The sequence below is a fragment of the Mobula birostris genome, chromosome 12 (assembly GCF_030028105.1).
Source record: "Mobula birostris isolate sMobBir1 chromosome 12, sMobBir1.hap1, whole genome shotgun sequence".
NCBI lineage: Eukaryota > Metazoa > Chordata > Chondrichthyes > Myliobatiformes > Myliobatidae > Mobula > Mobula birostris.
Genome location: NC_092381.1, coordinates 62,531,028 through 62,550,128, shown reverse-complemented (window position 1 = coordinate 62,550,128; position 19,101 = coordinate 62,531,028). Strand labels below are relative to the sequence as shown.

General features: G+C 42.3%; 1 protein-coding gene across 3 annotated transcripts in view; it reads left to right on the top strand.

The window, feature by feature from the left end:
- The window catches only part of ror1 (receptor tyrosine kinase-like orphan receptor 1), a 286,759-nt gene that overhangs the window by 18,771 nt on the left and 248,887 nt on the right, over positions 1 to 19,101 (top strand). The window contains exon 1 of one of the 3 annotated variants that reach the window (XM_072273895.1): positions 7,553 to 7,581. The exons of the other annotated variants lie outside the window; for them this stretch is intronic. The gene's annotated coding sequence lies outside the window, so the exon portion shown is untranslated. Of the gene's footprint in view, positions 1 to 7,552; positions 7,582 to 19,101 lie in introns of those variants that run through there. 3 annotated transcript variants of the gene reach the window in all.

Below are 19,101 nucleotides of genomic sequence, written 5' to 3'. Positions count from 1 at the left end.
GGGCATCAAAGGGTATGGGGAGAAGGCAGAGGACTGAGGATGACCGGGTGAAGTGGATCAGCCCATGATTGTATGGCGGAGCAGACTCAGTGGGCCAAATGGCTTACTTCTGCTCCAAAATGTTATGGTCTTAGAATATTTTGGGTGTAGAGGCTCATGGGATGGTAGATAAGGACAAAAGGAATTCTATCACTGTTAAGAATCTGGGAAGATGGGGTGAGCACGGAAGTACAGGAAATGGAGGAGATGTGGGTGAGGGTAGCATCAATAGTGGAGGGAGGGAAACCCCGTTCATTGAAGAAGGAGGGTGTCTCTGATATCCTGGAGTGGCATAAGGGATTATTGAAGTTGGCTATTTGATTACTAAGTTATTTGGTTCAGCACAACATTGCTCCTGTGCTATACTGTTCTATGTTCTGCTCCGCAGACTTAAGCAAGCCTGCATCCCTTAATCTACTGAGACGGAGGTGGCATTTCCTTCTCTGAATTAATTCTGTGATGATTGGCCCAGAACACTCTAATCTGGATTATGAGCCCATTATGCTCTTGACAAGCTGTGAGAGTGCTCCCTCTCAGCCACACTAACCCTAACTACTGTAGTCCTGATGAAGGGTCTTGGTCGGAAACATCGACTGAGTACTCTTTTCCATAGACGCTGCCTGGCCTACTGTTCCTCCAGCATTTTGTGTATATTGCTCACTACTGAAGGATTTGTAGTTGTAAATAATATATTGATACTTTGCAATGTACGGATGTTAATTATTTTAAAAAGTAGAATTATTATTAGAATTAACTATCTAAATTAAAAAAATAAGTTGTAAATTTAGCAGCTGTATCTCTGGTTTTACCCCCAGATCGGTTTTAAACCATCCTTAATTTATTCATTTCCAAATTTACAAATAGAACATACCAGATATAGTAATGAAGTGAGCAAAAGAAAGCAGGATGGTATCTGATAGGAACCTTAATCTCAACTGTAACTAGAATTTATAATTGTCCATTAACTCCCTATTAGAGAAGGGAATGTCTGCGCACACTATTTGAATTTATCTCAGTCTCTCCTGGTGTGGTTTGAAGTCACAATTTATTAGTCTAGGCCTCTGGGTTATTTCAGTAACATAATCATGGCCTCATGATACCTTCATTGGGAAAGCCAAAAATGATATGAATTGGAATCAAACACCTGTGCTTTTTTATATGTGTTTAGGAAGGAAAGAAATTTACTAGACTTTACATATAACACTGTAGATAAAAGGACATGTTTAAACCTGCACACAGAATAGCTCTCTACTACCCGATCACTCTATCTTCCCTGTTGAAAGCTGGGAGAGAATGGGGTTGAGGTGAGCCGAGAAGGATTCCTTTCATGATGTGATGGCTGTAACCACTGAAGTCATGATGTGGATCTATTCGCAGGGTAGCTGACGACAAGAAACTTGGGGTCAGGCTTAATCTGCCATTGCCCAGTGTCCACGTGTACTTTCTAACAGGAAAGTTGAATTGACCAATCATGTTCATTGGCTGATTCCGATTTCAATTCCCTACCTTATCCCAGGGGCAAAATGGTTGATTATCTTGGCTTCAATCTTGGAGCCTTCCTGTTCAGATTTACACAGGGCAATGTATTTACTGCAGAGCCTTTTGGAGAGTGGAGGTAATGAGTTCATTCTGAAAAGGTTTTTGAAAATGGTTTGTAACTTTTCATAACATTGAATCAAAGAAATTGTGAAAGAAATTCATATTTATCTTTGCCACCATTTTGAGTTTCTTTATAATGTTTCCATTTTAATAAATTTCTTTCTTTTTAAACTGTGTTCGAAATTGTGGAGAAACCAGTTTGGAACAGTTCCAGAAACCTTTGCTGTAAGGGAGTAGAATTACCTTCAGCAGAAACAAATCATTAAACCAGGATGCTTCAGCAATCTTCTCATTTGAAAAATGCCTTGTTCATTTATCTTCCTCAACTGGACAGTTACAAATAGAAAACTACTCTGATAACTATTCCTTCTTTGCCTCACACCTTCAACCTTGCTAAGTTATATTTCTGTTTTTACTGTTGTGATTTCACAACTTTGCTTTTGCCCTGACTTGGCTGAATCTGTTGATACTACAATTCTTTACCATTCTAGACTTGTCACCACTGCTAACGTTTCTTTTGTCTACCACAACTTCAAAACTATCAGCCTGAAGATTTAGAATCAGAGAAAACAACAGCACTGAAGAAGGTTGTTCAGCCCATGTGTACTCTGCCAAGTTTAGCATTTCACAGATTATTAAAGTTAAAAAATTATTTGCCTAGCTATTATTATCCAGTTGATCTCATCTCTTCTAACTTAATCTCAGTGCCACACCACTTCAGAGGTAATTTCCATTCAAGTGGATTTAGTTTTATACTTCAAAACAAAAATGAAGTTTCTGTAAATGTTTTTTTTAAATTTTAAGCAAGATTTTTAAAATATCTTATTTTAAGGGTGGAAATTAGGAAATTATTTACGTGGACTCCAGTGAAGCTTTGACAGAGTTCCTCATAATAGGCTGATCCTAAAAATTAAGGCACAATCAGAACCAGGTTTAATATCATCAGCAAATATCATGAAATTTGTTTTGCTGCTGATGTTGCAATACATAATTTAAATATACATATTAATATTACCACAATTTAAATATATATTTTTTAAATATGTAGTGCAAAAAGAGAGCAAAAAGAAGTGAGATAGTGTTCATGGGTTTATTGTCTATTCAGAAATCTGATGGCAGAGGGGAAGAAGCTGTTCCTGAAAAGATGAGTATGTGGCTTCAGGCTTCTGTACCTCCTTGCTGGTAACAATCAGAAGAGGGCATGTCCTGGGTGACAAGGGTCCTTAATGATGGATATAGCCTTTTTGAGGCATTGTCTTTTGAAGGTGTCCTTGAAGCTGGAGAGGCTAGTGACCATGATGGAACTCTCTGTGTTTTGGCAACTTTCTGCAGCTTTTTCTGATCCTGTGCAGTGGCTCCTTCATACCAGATGGTGATGCAACCAGTTAGAATGTTCTCTGCAGTACATCTGTAGAAATTTGCGAGAGGCTTTGGTGACATACTAAATCTCCTCAAACTCCTAATGAAATAGAGCTGCTGCCGTGCCTTCTTTGTAATTGCATCAATATGTTGGGCCCAGGATGTCAACATCCAGGAACTGGAAACCATTCGCCCTTTCCACTGCTGATCCCTCGATGAGGACTGGTGTGTTCCCTCAACTTCTCCCTCCTGAAGTGCACAATCAGTTCCTTGGTCTTAGTGGCATTGAGTACAAGGTTGTTGTTGCAGCACCACTCAACCAGCTGATCTCTCACTCCTGGTATGCCCCCTCTTCACCATCTGAAAATTTGCCAACAATATTTGTGTCATCAGTGAATTTATAGATTACAGTTCAATATTAGAATGGCTATAGAAGGCAGAGAGTAGAGGGTGTTTCTCGGACTGGAGTTCTGTGACAAGTGGCGTTCTGCTGGGATCAGATCTGGGACCTTTGTTTGAGATACATCTGAATGACGATGAAAATGTAGATGGACTGAATTGTAAGTTTGCATTTGACACAAAAATTGGTAGTGAAAGGGTACAGCAGAATATAGATCAACCCACAGATATGGGCAAAGAAAGAGAAGATGGAGTTTAATGCAGACAAGCGTAAGATGTTGCACTTTAGGAGGTCAAATGTATGAGGAATGAACTATGCAGTACGTTCCCTTTGGTGAGCTGATGTACAGAGGAATCTCATTGATACCTGAAAGTGGAGACATGAGTAGATTGGGTGGCAAAGAGGAGAGATGGCATGCTTTTCCATCGCAGGATATTGAGTATTAAAGTCAGGAAATCACTTCGCAGCAATACAAAACTTCAGTTAGGCCACATTTGAAGTATTGTGTGTACTTCTGATTGCTGCATTACAGGAAAAATGTTTATTTATTTATTGAGATATGGTGCAGGGTAGGCCCTACCAGGGCTGCACAGCAGCATGAGCCTAATCACGGGACAATTTACAATGACCAATTAACCTACCTACTGGTACACCTTTAGACTGTGAGAGGAAACTGGGACGCCCAGAGGAAACCCACGAGGTCACAGGAAGAGTGTACAAACTCCTTACAAGCAGCAGCGAGAATTGAACCGGGGACGCTGGTACTGTAGATCAAGATCTTAGGTTCATTTACTGCAAAATATACAGTGAAATGTGTCATTTGCTTTAAAAACAACGCAGCATAAAGGTGTGCCGGGGTGTGCCCACAATGTTCAACACAAAGAACAACAGCAACAAAGCAAAGCACAACAGCAAAACAAGACCCTTCCCAACCTCCCACCCATCCACCCACCACCTCTGACCTCCATACCTCGGGTCTCCAATTTCTAGTCGCTTGCCCAGACTCTCACTCTTCTAGACATTGGATCTCCAATTTCTGTATGTGCACCCCAGGGACTTCGACCTAAGGGCCTTGACCTCCGGAGTGTTAACTATATTGAGTATTGACGATGAGGCGATGTTGGACAAATTTGGATGGTTTTCTCTAGAGCAGGAAGGAGTAAAGTCAGTCATGGTTCCTGCTCCAGATTGCTAGGTGTGTCTATACTTATTGAGTCAGCGAAGGGTTCAGACCCTGTTCCCTGCCACTTCTTGTCAGTGAAGCCTCAAGCACTGCCTGGGGTAGAGTGTCTGCTTTTGGGAGAGTTGGTGAAATCAGCAGAAAGCACAAGTAAACGGATTATTGGTTAACACAAGTGAAGGGGTTTCATCCTTATTCAGCCTGTTTTCTTTGGACTACCTGCCAAGAATTGCTCAGTTTGTTTATTGGTAAATGCTCATAACATATTCACCAGCTTGGAAACACTCCTATTAATGTCTTTGCCTCTAAAAGTAGCACGCTACTTTTCGTCCTCAAAGACCTGGGAATGAACACAATGAGTGAAGCTCTAGGAAATGATATACTGATCCTGCAATGTAGTTAAATTGTGGACAGGGCCAACATTCTACGTGCTATTTGTTTTTTAAATAGTAACTTCAGTTGTGCTGAGTCCGGGTAATGTTTTTGGTTCGGTTACATTGACTTCAGGGGAATTGCACTGAGTAAGAGTACTGAACTGAAAAGAAACTTCAGTCCCAGGTATTTGACTAGTAGGAGCTTCACTGCCAAATCTGTCGAGAGTCCGCACCACTAGAAACAGAGCAGGGACATTCGGATGAAGTTGATGGCAGTGATCTGCTGTAACTCTTCTCCCAGAATGGATGGAGTGTGTTCGTAGGATGAAAAAGGCATTAGGAACTCCTTTGGTGCACTTGTCCACATCTCACACATTATCCTGGTGTTAACTAGGTCAGCAAGAGCATTAGGCTCTTGCTTTTTCTCCTCCTGGTTTTGTCCTCTTCTTCCCAGAGGCTGGGCTGCAATTCAGTGGGTGTTGTCAGTTCATTTTGGCGAGCCTGAGGGCAGTTTATCCGTCTCAGCATTATTGGATGCTGTCCTTCGCAACCACACCCACACCATTTGCGGCAGGGGCACTAGATGGTGATAATGAGCAGGAGCCTTGGCTTGCCCCGTGCCTCTCACTGGGGATCTACTGAACTGCTCACTACCAGCACTTTGCTGAGAGAACTGAAGCCATCACAGATGCAGCTCGAATTTGTTACCTTTTCATAAATTCCACTGATTTTTTGAGTGTAGGAAGAAGCCACTAGGGCAATCATGCTTTGTTTGGCTCTATTTTATCTCACTTCCTTCTTCAGTGTTATTGGTGAACCTTCTTTCACCTCACTTTCTGTATACTCCAGATCACAACAATTTACTGCAAGAAATATTTCGCCCTATTGTCATCAAATTTGCATATAATGGTTAGTGATCCTCCTGTCAATGCACATAGTTGTTCATTACTTAACCGATCAAAACTTTTCAAAGTTATCACTTCTTTCAAGGCTTCGCTGCTCAAGGAAAACATCACTTGTTTCTCTAGACTCCAAGCATAACCCAAGTCTCTCAACCACGGTATAATTCTATTGGATCTCATCTGCTCTTTTCTGAGTCTTTGGTATTTTTCCTACTGTGCTGACTAGAAATGGCCATCCATAAGCTAGTTGAGACCGAATTTCACAGAATAATAAGACTTTAGTTCCTTGCCATTGTGTCTCTGTTTATAAAGCTGAGAATCAAGGATCTTTTTAAGTGGCTTTTTCAGCCTGTCTTGCCACTTTCAAAATCTGGTTCACAGGTTGATCTTGACTCTGTCTGTTTAACCTTGTGCCTTTTAGTTATTAGTACCTTTTCATCATTATATCTAAAAGATTTTAAATGTATTTCTCACTGCCAATCACCAGTCTATCTGTGCTCCCCTGAAATCTGTTCTCATTCCCCGCTGCAGGTAACATTCTCAAGTCTTGATCATTGGTACAGTTTGAAATTGTGCCCAAGTTGAGTTCATCATATGTGGAACACTATTGGTGACCTGTGAGCGATACCACTGCAAAAATTCACCAATGTCCTCTGCTTCCTGTCCCTTGACCAATTTTGTGTCCATCCCTTTAATCCCGTTGGTTTTAAGTTTGCTAATGAGTCTACTTTGCAAAGTGCCCTTTGACAAAGGCTTTTGAACATCAGTATACACGTCATCAACCACAGTACCTTCACCAGCCTCTCTGATGCGGCATCAAACTACTTCATCAGGTTAGTTAATCGTGATTTGTCTTTAACAAATTTTTGTTGACTTTAATTCTTTATTTCCATCCTGTCTTTGATGTTACTGGGCCAAGCTAATTCAAGGTTACTAACATCAAAGACCGGGCAAGATTGAAACTGATTGTACATGGTAGTAGAAGTCTGGAATGTGTGGAAGAAGGCGATTACTCCATCAAAAGTGCAACAGCGGTCAGTATGGCCATGACTTGTACATTAACCCACATTTTCCCACATTCCAATACATCTTGTCTCCAATTATTGTTTCTAAAGCTTTTACTAAGGCAGGCATGAAGCACTCTTTCCTGCAGTTGATAGTTTGAACAGAAATATAATATACGCGATTCTGTCACAGTCTGATCTCTCCCACCGCCAAAACTAATTGGTAGATAGTGGCTGTAGACCCTGCAATTTCAACCCTAATTTCCCTCAGTATCCTGGATCCTGTCTGGAACAGGTGATTTCGTTTTTAACCTTGACTGCTTTTAAACCTTTCAGGGTCACTTTTCATTTTAGCCATTTGTTTTCTCCGACTACATAATTTACTGTGGCATGGCAGAGGGTACAATATATTCATTTAGTGCCTCAATTATGCTGTCTAACTCCACAGAACCATTTCCTCTGTCCCTAAGAGCCCCATAATTTATGCTGCCCCTTTTACTGTGTGTGTGCTACAATTGCTGCAATCACCAGCTAGGTCATCAAGTGGGCCATTGCGAGAAATTTATTTTTAAATTCCTAGGAATGCTAGAAAATAAATTTTATGTAAGTGCAAGTTATCATTTCTATCAGTGTCTGGGCATTTGCTATGTGGGTGGTGCCTAATACTGTTTTCTGAGTATTCAGTTCCTTGAGCAGCAAGCGACAGAGCAGAAGTTCTTATGAGGTAAGTGGAATTGGAAGCTGCAGGTGGAGAGAATGCCTGTAGTAGAAGAGCCTTAAGCACTTTCTGACAGGCAGAATCTATGCTCTTCTTAACTACAGAGATATCAGACCGACAAACAGAGAAGGGATTAAAATTGGGGAGGGAAAAGATGCTATAAGCCTGATGTAAAATCAGAGAAAGCTGGAATTACTTGTCAGATGTGGCAGTACTTGTGAAAAGGGAAGGGCAGAGTTAAAGTAAATTTTCATCAGAACCAGTGTTTGGTGAAGAGCAAGTGCTGAAGCTGTTGTCCAAATTTTGTTCCAAAAAACATGGGATGTCTCCTGAAAAGCATGTTTTTTATTACCATCTTTCACAAAATCTTTCAAAATGGATGAATACACAGGATTCAAAGTACTCTCCCACTCAGGCAGGCAGCTCTTTCAGAACCCCACATATTGCATTTTTTCCCTCTGCATTGTTTTGAAGGACGAGGACAGAGTAGCCAGTGGAAATCTAATATGGTAATAGACAAATGTTACAGATGGAGCACAATTCACAGATTGTCTACCTTTTAACCTCACAGGGCCACAAGATCTTCTTAAAAGTGACACGCAGGAGCCCTCTCTTTAACAGTCACCTGGGACCCCAGAGAAAGGCTTTTTGAGTAAAGATAGAAGGAGTGGTAACAGCTGCTTTAAAAAAAATCCTCTGTGCTCAAAATACTTCGTAATTTGATATCTGATCGCCTGTTTCCCAAACAGCAGGATCATGGTCACAATTCATTGCCTGTCAGAAATGTCACATCTGATGATTTCACACACAAGCATTCACTGGCCTTTAGACCCTGGCACTTTGATAACTGCCTCTAACACATGAATAGTCAGACGTGTCATCTGATGCCTCTCGCCTGGAAGTCATGAGGGCAGAGTTATTTGTCTTTACTGGAGGGGGACTGTCTCTCACACTACCAATATATTTTTGGAAGTAGCCCAGGAATATACACAGTTTGCTGCCAAGACTTGTGGAAGCTGAGGATGCTACCATGCAATTTGATTGCAAAGCACCTTGGATAGCTCTGTGAGTACAGATAGTGGCAGTCTTCTTCCTAACCATTGATAGACTGAGTATGTCTCTACAGTGCAACATCTAAACTTAAAGCTCTCTATTCAGTGTTATATGCTGCTCAACACTCAACGTGTCTGATCAGTAAGACGTGTTACAACCATGCATTGTTAACTTGCCCTCATGGCCCTCCCTGACACTGAGCAGAACCTTATCTACTGACCTAAAGCCAAAAGTATGGGCAGCAGCCTCAGTGAGACCTCCAGAATTGCAAGTAGAAATTGCAGCTTTAAAAAAAGGACTTAGCAGCTGCTTGCAATGTGGGTGGACATCTTTAGATAATATTTTGCTCTTTATTTTTGATGTTTTTCCCTGGAAGTGAGTGCACCTGCACTTTATCCTTCTGCCTCCCTACCCAATCTCTATTAAGGAGGAGGGAGATTTTTATTCCATGTGTTTCAAACATAAAAAGTTCATGAAGGTTCTTGTGGCTTTATTTGACAGCATCAGACATCTAGCTTCACATGTGTCCCAGTGCAGATTATCCCTGGTGACTGGAGTTGCAGCCCAGCTGTTCATGCTCCAGGCCATGAAAATCACTTTGGTGTCATCCAAACCCAAGAAGTCAAATTACCATAAGGCATAGGAGCAGAATTAGGCCATTCAGCCTATTGAGTCTGCTCTGCCATTCTGTCATGGCTGACCATCTAGCTTTCTCACCTCCCATTTGACCAGGCAGGTCTCTGTGGAGCAGGATGATGGAAATTTATTTTGCTGAGAAGCCAATATCTATATCATGCACTGCCCTGCCTTTAGAACTTTATTGCCTATGATGTGCTTTTGGATATGCCAAAGTAGTGAAAGGCAATGTTTTGTCTTTGTTAGTACTACATGCCTTCATTCTCCGCCCTAAACTATGGAACTCATTACCTAAGACTATAATTGATGCATATTTAGTTTACATTTTTAAATGCCAGCTCAAAACCTAGTTATTTAAAATTGCTTTTAACTAACATCTTTGTCTTTTGTTTTCACTTTATCCCATTGTGAAACACCTTGAACTATCTTGTTTGTATGAAAAATGCCCTATAAATAAGTAATTATTATTTTTATTTTTTCTCAGCTCAAGCTGGTAAACTCTGAGGTATGGGCATAGCCAAGCACACTCATTTCTCAATCGCTACAAATTTTCAATCTATTCTAGTGGTGATTGAATATTGTGGCTTTCTGGAGATTTACTAAATATTGCTGTGCAGGTCAAATTGTTTAATGCTTTTGCGTAGTGACTTTGCGATGATACCAGTTGTAGATATTACTATTGGGACAATGTACACCCTGTTCATATTCCATAGCTTTTCATCTTCCCCGTTTACTTCAGGATACCTCTGGTGCTATTTCACTTATTGATTTCTGTAAGTTGTGTGTGTTTGGAATATCTATATCTATTAAGTAAATTGCTCTTGCTTGTTTATCCTGTAATATTGTATCCAGATGATTATTATGGATTGTCCTATCTGTAATGGATTGGTCATAATATAATTATTATTACTATTATTACATCTGAGACATATTACACACCCACAACTTCCAATTTCCTGCCCCCACACTGCCTTATCTTCGTCATTGATGTCCTGTACCTACACACCTCCATCTCCTCATGAGAAAGGTCTTGGGGCCCTTGTCCTTTTTTACTGGAACATACATCCAATCAGTTCTGTTTGATGAACATCCCATTTGCCTGGAATAACTTGATCTTACCCTTTGTAACTTCTATTTTGAATCCTGTCACTTTCTAAAATCAGAGGTGTAGCCGTGGGCATTTGCAGAGGTCCTAGCAATGTCTGCCTTTGAGTACGTGGAATAGTCCTTGTTCCAGACCTGCTCAGTACCACTTTCCAACTACTGTATTCCTTTATTATAATGATGACTGCATTGGTGCTGCCTTCTGCATCTGTGAGGAACTTGTCAATTTTATTACCTTCACTACTAACTTCCACCCCACCCTTCAATGCACATTGGCTACTTCTCTCCCTTTTCTGGGTCTCTCTTCTCTAATATCAATAGACAAACTCTCCACTGACTTTTACTATACTGACTTCCACAGTTATCTTGACTACACTGCCTCCCACCCTGCCTGGTTGTAAGAATGCCATCCCTTGCCCTCAGTCCCTCTATTTTCATTCATGAGGATTTCCATTCCAGGACATGTGAAATGTCCTTTTTCAGGATGTATAGCTTCTCCTCCTTTTGTGGTTCACCCACGTCTCCTCCATTTCCCGCACTTCTGCTCTTACCTTGCCTCTCACTAGACAGAAGAGGGATGGAGTTCTCTTGGCCCCATTCTTTCACCCAAACGTCTCCACATCCAGCACGCCATTCCTTGTCGGCTCTGCCAGCAGCGGCTAGCCTGAGATCCAGGCCGCATGCCATCTCAACTCCTTTTTCCATTCTCATACTGACCTGTTTGTCCTTTGCATTCTCCACTGCTCGGGTGAGCCCTTACTCAGAGAGCAATGCCTAGGTGCTTTAAATGGTGTGAACACTGAATTTTACAAGTTCAGATAACCTAGGCCTCCGTCCTTTCTCCATTTGACCCATCTAGGTTCACTCACCACCTCCTTTCTTTCCAATCCCTCCCCCATTACCCAGATTCTTTCACCCCTATCTAGTTCCATCTGCCCACAACCCCTCTCTAAGCTGTTTCTACTCCTTTATTTATCAAACTGCGTAATCTGCAGCCCTTTGTTGTCCCCAGTTATCTCTTCTGTGTGTGGCTGCAACGTTCTCCCCCCCCCCCCCACCCCCGACCACTGCTCCATCTACGCACAACTCGTCCCTTATCTGGTCAACTGATCGGCTGCCAGCTCCTGCCTCGGTTCTTCCCCTCAACCCTCTACGCTGGTTGCTTTGCCTCAACACACTTCCCTGACGCAGAGCCATCCCTCTGCTTCTTCAGATGCTGCCTGCCCTGCTGAGTTCCTCCAGCAGTTTGTTTCTTTTTCTTTAACCACTGGTTTCCTGTTCACTGCTGGTTTCATTTTATATTGATTGGGTGGTAGACCAAGACCTGTTGGGTTCCACTGCTTCCTTCAAATAGCTTCTTTTCAGTAGGAACATGTGAAGATCTGTATTAAAAAGGAGAAGATCAAACCTTCACCTCTCTTTGCCCTAAGCCAGCAGAATTCCCTCCTTTGAATCAGTACAAGTGGAAATCATCTGTGCATCTCATTATATCAGTTGTGCATGATACCATGACACAAATTGCTTTGCAAGTATTCTGCCCCCAACAAAAATGGATCTGTTGGGATACTTGATCATGAACATAATGTCTCTTTTTTAGAAAACAGGTACAATGAGATTAATTGCCCTTTGCAAAAGTTTTATTGCTTTTTAATTTATGCAGTTACAGATGAAGTTTTTGTACTATAATTGACATCAGTATCCATAGAGATTGTAATCCCTTTAACCAGTCAGAGTTTCAAGGATTCCTTTCCCTTTGAAGATTATTTTGCCTTAAGAGGGTTTAGTCAGAGATCAGTGGTTTAATAAACATTGCTGGGGTATCTGTGCAGAATGTTAAGAATGTGATTGGCTAATTTGCTAATCCTGTGCAATATAGACAACTTGTTTTCACTCAGTAATGAGAGAGTTGGCTTGTGATCACAGTTCATTTTACCGAGAGGAAGAACCAAAGAATATTTGTGTCAAGGGCTCTCTAATGGCTCAACAAGTTTATCCAGTATTGTTGCTGTCCCAGGCAGAATGGAAAGGCTGTGGAGCTGATCCTGTTCTGTGCTGAATTAGTGATCCCTGCTGGAGAGGATGGGAATGATTGATGCCTTATTTGGCTGCAACTCTTGAGTTAGGAAAGGAAAAAGAAGCCTATGCTTACTGACTGAAAGTTTTCAGCTATTCACCATGAAATGTATTCTTGTATGAACATCAGATGAAGGCAAAATTGGTGTTGACTCAGTTTTCCTCACCCCTCCACTACTCTCATTTCGCCACGATGCTCGCTATCAGATTGGTGCTGTTCATTATCAGAGCATGCTAATGAATGATGCTCACGTGACAGAGGTGATGAAGCGAGCCAGATGCCTGTGGAACCACACTACAGCATGGAGTCATTACCGTCAATCAAGGTGGCAGGAGAAGGCGGCTGCAGTCAGGTCCCAGAAATGAGCCCCTAATGAATGATTTTTCAGTTAAGGGAGACATTTGGGATGTACTTCCAGCAGTGTCATTCAGAATCAAACAAAGTGGAATAATTGACAATGTTTTGTAAGAAAGTAATCATTCTAGGAATATAAAATTTAAACCCAGAGTGATAATTTGTATAGATTTAACCTTGTATTGGCTGTAAACACCCATGCAACCACCAGAGCAGAAGACCTTTTACAAAGTAAAATGCTGCACCCATTCTTCATGTTGGAGAAAACCCAAACTTCACTTGGATATAGCAAACCTGAGTGAAGAAATCCTTTGGATCTGTGGGCACCTTTAGTGGACTGCAGAGTGATAGAAATTTGCTTCAATAGAAGTGTTCCATGATTAACTCTCTCCTCCGTACATGCTGTATCTGTCTCTGCCACGTTAAAGCCGTATCTGGAATCCTAGTGGAGACCAGACTGTGAGCTGTGATTGTGTACTTTCTTCCAGTCACGTTTATTGTTGTCAGCTTTTCTTTATTTTGTATTTATCATTTCTTTTAGAAGTTAATTATATGTGCCTTTAACTAGGGTGATAAATTGAGATTGGGCTTTTTTTTTGAGGTAGCTGTGTTATGCTAAATGAACAGCACTGTGATAGCAGTGTAGCTCAATTCAATGCCTCTAACCTGTTTCGAGCTGGGGTGTGTACTTAGGTTAATTTTGGATCTATTTTCCCTTCTCTCCCTTCTCACTTCAATCCTTTGCCAGGCTTCATGATCCCAATTAATATTACTCCTTATGATACTTTTGCTTTCCTACTGGATAATCTCCTTGTAACACCAATCTTCTTTTCTCTAACACCCTTCTTTCAAATATGCCTTCCCTCAACCACCCCCTCCCCAATCCCGCCTAATATATTATGTCGTATGCTCCGGCTCCCATTTGACAAGCTCTGAAGCAATTTCTCCTCCTCCTCTCCTTGTCTATGTGCAGTAGTAACAATAGATACAGCACCTTATTGGAGATGCATTCCAGAGAGCCACCATGGATATGTGGAATCTTTCTTTATGATTGGAATCAGGAGGTGCCACCAAGGCTGACGTGTATGACCTATCTTCACAAAAGCAGTGATGAGCCGTCTCCTTGCATGGCTGTGGACTGTCAGGTGACGGAGACACACACTGAATATCTGCAGACTGTCAAGCGAAGGAGACACACACTGAATATCTACAGACTGTCAGGTGAAGGGGACACACACTGAATATCTACAGACTGTCAGGTGAAGGGGACACACATTGAATATCTACAGACTGTCAGGTGAAGGAGACACACATTGAATATCTACAGACTGTCAGGTGAAGGGGACATACACTGAATGTCTACAGACTGTCAGGTGAAGGAGACACACACTGAATATCTACAGACTGTCAGGTGAAGGGGACAAACACTGAATGTCTACAGACTGTCAGGTGAAGGGAACACGCACTGAATGTCTACAGACTGTCAGGTGAAGGGAACACGCACTGAATGTCTACAGACTGTCAGGTGAAGGGGACACACTGAATATCTACAGACTGTCAGGTGAAGGGGACACACACAATGTCTACAGACTCAGGTGAAGGAGACACATTGAATATCTACAGACTGTCAGGTGAAGGAGACACATGCTGAATGTCTGCAGAATGTCAGGTGAAGGAGACACACAGTGAATATCTACAGACTGTCAGGTGAAGGGGACACACACTGAATATCTACAGACTGTCAGGTGAAGGAGACACACACTGAATATCTACAGACTGTCAGGTGAAGGAGACACACACTGAATATCTACAGACTGTCAGGTGAAGGAGACACACATTGAATATCTACAGACTCAGGTGAAGCAGACACACATTGAATATCTACAGACTGTCAGGTGAAGGGGACACACACTGAATATCTACAGACTGTCAGGTGAAGGGGACACACACTGAATGTCTACAGACTGTCAGGTGAAGGGGACACACACTGAATGTCTACAGACTGTCAGGTGAAGGAGACACATTGAATATCTACAGACTGTCAGGTGAAGGGGACACACTGAATATCTACAGACTGTCAGGTGAAGCAGACACACATTGAATATCTACAGACTCAGGTGAAGCAGACACACATTGAATATCTACAGACTGTCAGGTGATGGGGACACACACTGAATGTCTACAGACTGTCAGGTGAAGGGGACACACTGAATATCTACAGACTGTCAGGTGAAGGGGACACACATTGAATATCTACAGACTGTCAGGTGAAGGAGACACACATTGAATATCTACAGACTGTCAGGTGAAGGAGACACACATTGAATATCTACAGACTGTCAGGTGAAGGGGACACACATTGAATATCTACAGACTGTCAGGTGAAGGAGACGCACACTGAATGTCTACAGACTGTCAGGTGAAAGGGATCCACGTTGAATATCTACAGACTGTCAGGTGATGGGGACACACATTGAATATCTACAGACTGTCAGGTGATGGGGACACACATTGAATATCTACAGACTGTCAGGTGATGGGGACACACATTGAATATCTACAGACTGTCAGGTGAAGGGGATCCACGTTGAATATCTACAGACTGTCAGGTGATGGGGACACACATTGAATATCTACAGACTGTCAGGTGAAGGGGACACACATTTGTTTTGATGAAGCTTCTGTTGCTTTACCTCAGTGATGATAAATCAATATTTTTTCTTTACAGAATTTTAGATGAGGAATTAGGGAAGCTTGCTTCTGTATACCCTAGAACATAACTCATCAGTAAACTAGACATTATGCACTGGAGAATGCTTCACTGTTTTCATAATTATTGATTGTTTTGCTTCCTAATTTGGTTCACTACTTCTTTCACAAGCAGACACAGTGCTGCTTACTGAAATGGTTGTTTTACCAGAATTGATTCTATAACTTATTGTTCTACGTTAACACTGCCCTCACCAATCGCTGCAGCCTGTTGTCACTGTCCACACCCTGACCTCACCAATCGCTGCAGCCTGTTGTCACTGTCCACACCCTGACCTCACCAATCACTGCAGCCTGTTGTCACTGTCCACACCCTGACCTCACCAATCACTGCAGCCTGTTGTCACTGTCCACACACTGCCCTCACCAATCACTGCAGCCTGTTGTCACTGTCCACACCCTGACCTCACCAATCACTGCAGCCTGTTGTCACTGTCCACACCCTGACCTCACCAATCACTGCAGCCTGTTGTCACTGTCCACACACTGCCCTCACCAATCGCTGCAGCCTGTTGTCACTGTCCACACCCTGACCTCACCAATCACTGCAGCCTGTTGTCACTGTCCACACACTGCCGTCACCAATCACTGCAGCCTGTTGTCACTGTCCACACCCTGACCTCACCAATCACTGCAGCCTGTTGTCACTGTCCACACCCTGACCTCACTAGTCACTGCAGTCTGTTGTCACTGTCCACACCCTGACCTCACCAATCACTGCAGTCTGTTGTCACTGTCCACACCCTGACCTCACCAATCCCTGCAGCCTGTTGTCACTGTCCACACACTGCCCTCACCAATCGCTGCAGCCTGTTGTCACTGTCCACACCCTGCCCTCACCAATCACTGCAGTCTGTTGTCACTGTCCACTCCGTGTGCCTTCTCTGTGGGTAATGCCAGTATCAGGAGTAAGATGGGAATTGGTGCTTAGATACAGCTGCTGCTTATGAACAGGCATCTGCCCTCTTTCACGCAAGACTTCCTTCAGTTACAACTGAAAGTTCTGTTAAGTGGGTGAATCTCATGAATTGGGCCCCAATGTCTCACCAAAACACCATATCCAGGAGAAAGAATCTAGTTATGGGACACCATCTCTCACAGTCTTCCACAATTGTTATTTTCTGCTTCCAATTTACTTGGCCCTTTTAGGGTTTGATTCTATGGCATGAGATACTCTCTGGAACTCTTGCAAGCTGCTGCCCTCCATGGATGAGTCCAAATAATAAGCATCCATGCATTACTGACAATGGTATGATTACAGCTGGCTAATTCCAGTCCATTTTGGATACCTGTACCAGACATCCCACCTCTCCCGGAAGTTCCGGGAGTCTCCCAGATATTAATAGCGGCTCCCTGACACCCGGAAATTATATACAATATCCCGGAAATTGATTTTTTTGAGGGAGAGTGAGAGCGAGCATCCTGATTGTTCTCTCTTCGTGCTAAGTAGACCTATCAGTTTTCTCTGTGGGTGGGCTTGACACTCGATCTCAAAAATAATGACAGTGTTGCTTGCTGCACTGTTTGCAATAGTGACTTTTCTATCGCCCATGGTGGGTTAAAATGTAAAAGACATGTTGAGGTGAGTTTAACAGGTGTCATTACAGCATAGCTAACGTTATTTAAACTAGCTGGCTAGCTGCTAAGGAGCTATGCTATTGATGTCCTACGTGATGAGGCCAAACTCCCTGTAGACTTGCTTAAAATTGTAATAGAATAAACATGATAATATAATAGGCCCTTCTTATCCGCGAGGGATTGGTTCCAGGACCCCTCGTGGATACCAAAAAACGCGGATGCTCAAGTTCCTTATTCAACCTGTCTCAATGCGGTAGACCTTAGGACCCAGCGGAACCCTGGACCGTATTTAACCTGTCAAAGTGTGGTAGACATTAGGACCCAGCGGTGGAGCTCTGAATCCGTAGTGTTTCTGTTCACGAAAATGATCACGATCGCGATTGAAAATAAAGTGGAAATAATAAAGCGATCGGAAAGAGGTGAAACGCCATCGGTCGTTGGAAAAACATTAGGCTACAGTCGGTGAACGATCTGAACAATTTTAAAGAATAAAGTGAGAAAAGCCCTGCCCCAATTAAAGCTACAATTATTACTAAGCAACGCAGTGGTTTATTTATTGGGTTTTGGGGTTTCGGGTTTTTGATCCTTCACATCAACCCGGCAGGGATGGACAGTGTGCTCGGGAGCGATCTGTCACTGGATCGAACTCGGGAGCTTTTGTTCCCGAGCCCGGTGTTGAACCATACGTTTCTTAAGTGTTTTATATGCATAGAAAGGTAAAATGTATAGTATATACTAAGACAAACGTCTGACTAACTGATGCTAAATAATACCGGATATACCAGTTCCAACTTACTTAGTAAGAGAACTTGCATTTTTTTTCGATCCCGATCTACGATAACCTACGCACATCCTCCCATATACTTTAAATCATCTCTAGATTACTTTTAATACCTAATACAATGTAGATGCTATGTAAATAATTGTTATACTGCATTGTTTAGGGAATAATGCCAAGAAAAAAAAGTCTGTACATGCTCGAACAGCAAGTGCTGGAAGAGCACTTCCGGGTTTTCTCGATTCGCGGTTGGTTGAATTCGCACATGCGGAACTCGCGGATAAGGAGGGCTGACTGTATAATATATGTACATATTTTAATGTCACATTTTCTGCATATACCCAACTTGGTTTACAGATTAGACAAAATCACCAAACAAAGTATTATGTACACCCTTGGAGGTCGACCAGGGGTGGGGGAGGGATATGAGGTTGCAGGGGATGGAGGTGCTACCTCCCTGAAATGAGTTTTTGCAGGGTGGGATGTCTGCCTGTACACTCATACTTTTTCATCAGGGGTTAGCAGCAGGAATCCTGGATAATTTGTAGCCCACATGGATGTGCACTATGTATCAGCTCTGAAAGATCCGAGGCCTGTTGACTCAGTTCAGAAATGATGTCAAGCTGAGGCCTATGCAGAGAAAATACTTGGATGCTCGTCAGTGAGTTTATAGTCAATAGTTTTATCCTTTCCCTTATCAGACAGATAACACAGATCTATCTCCCAGCAAAAAACAAATGTCAGTAATGAGCAGTTAGTCTCTGCTCCAACTCATCCATTTATAACTGACTTGGGGTTATGATGTTGGAGCACTGGTTGCTGCAGCAGCAATGAAGAAAAGCCTGTTTGTTTAGGCCCAGGTTGTCTGGTTGTTTCAAATTGTAGCTCGCAATCAGACACCAGCTTCTGTTTACTTAACTTCTTAATATATGATAAAGAGACTACTGTTCGGTGTGTACAGAGTTGTTTGGCTTTTTGACCTTTTTCAATTTCGGCATTGCAAGCCCTCTCAGAAAAAGGAAGAGAGTAGCCTCTAATTGCATTTTGTAGGGTCTTTTTGCGAAAAAGTGCTATGTTTTGCAATTCCAGAAACTAACTGAAAGAAAAACATGGGAGCTGGGATGATTGGGTATACATAATTTCTCTTTTGGTGAGGCGCTCAAATATGATGTGGTGGTGT